The sequence below is a fragment of the Artemia sp. Qi Xiang Cuo genome, chromosome 18, assembly GCF_049724085.1.
Source record: "Artemia sp. Qi Xiang Cuo chromosome 18, ASM4972408v1, whole genome shotgun sequence".
NCBI classification, from domain to species: domain Eukaryota; kingdom Metazoa; phylum Arthropoda; class Branchiopoda; order Anostraca; family Artemiidae; genus Artemia; species Artemia sp. Qi Xiang Cuo.
In genome coordinates this window covers 37,803,038-37,804,193 of record NC_142811.1, presented here as the reverse complement: position 1 = coordinate 37,804,193, position 1,156 = coordinate 37,803,038, and positions in this window count along the sequence as shown.

Here is a 1,156-nt window from a genome sequence, read left to right as displayed (position 1 = left end):
GAAAATATATATAACAGGAGAAAATACAGATCAAATGTAGAATGACTAGCAAAATAAATCATACTCTGAAAAAGCAAAAGAAAAAAAAAGATAAAATGGAATTTCGCTTCAAAGTTTCGCTTCTACGTTTCTCAATTTTTTCTTTTCCAATTTCAGAATATTTGCATTAATTTTCACAACTTACATAATCTAATTGGTTCATTTCAAGTTTTCTTTTTTTCTTATATATATATATATATATATATATATATATATATATATATATATATATATATATATATATATATATATATATATATATATATATATATATATATATATATATATATATATATATATATATATATATATATATATATATATATATATATATATATATATATATATATATATATATATATATATATATATATATATATATATATATATATATATATATATATATATATATATATATATATATATATATATATATATATATATATATATATATATGTTTTAATGACTGCTGAGTTTTAATTGACAAAATTTTATAATTTTGTATATGTAAATAGTAGTAACATTGGCAAATAGGTATTATTAGTAAGTATTATTATTTCCAATTTCAGAATATTTGCATTAATTTTCACAACTTACATAATCTAATTGGTTCATTTCAAGTTTTCTTTTTTTCTATTATATATATATATATATATATATATATATATATATATATATATATATATATATATATATATATATATATATATATATATATATATATATATATATATATATATATATATATATATATATATATATATATATATTTATATATGTTTTAATGACTGCTGAGTTTTAATTGGCAAAATTTTATAATTTTGTATATGTAAATAGTAGTAACATTGGCAAATAAGTATTATTAGTAGTCGATACTAAAACAAAACATGGTGGCAGCAGTCTTGGTAGGAGTTGTCGTGGTAAAAGTTGTCGTCCTAGAAATAGCCGTATTGGGAGGAGTAATATTGGGAGAATCATAATATTTGGAGAACAAAAGCGGTAGGAGTAGTCAGAGAAGGAAAAATAAGTTTGCAAGAGTTTTCTCCTTCTTTTAATCCAGATTAGCCATTTATTCATTCGTTAATTCAGCTATTGAATCAAATCCAGTTTTGGTTTG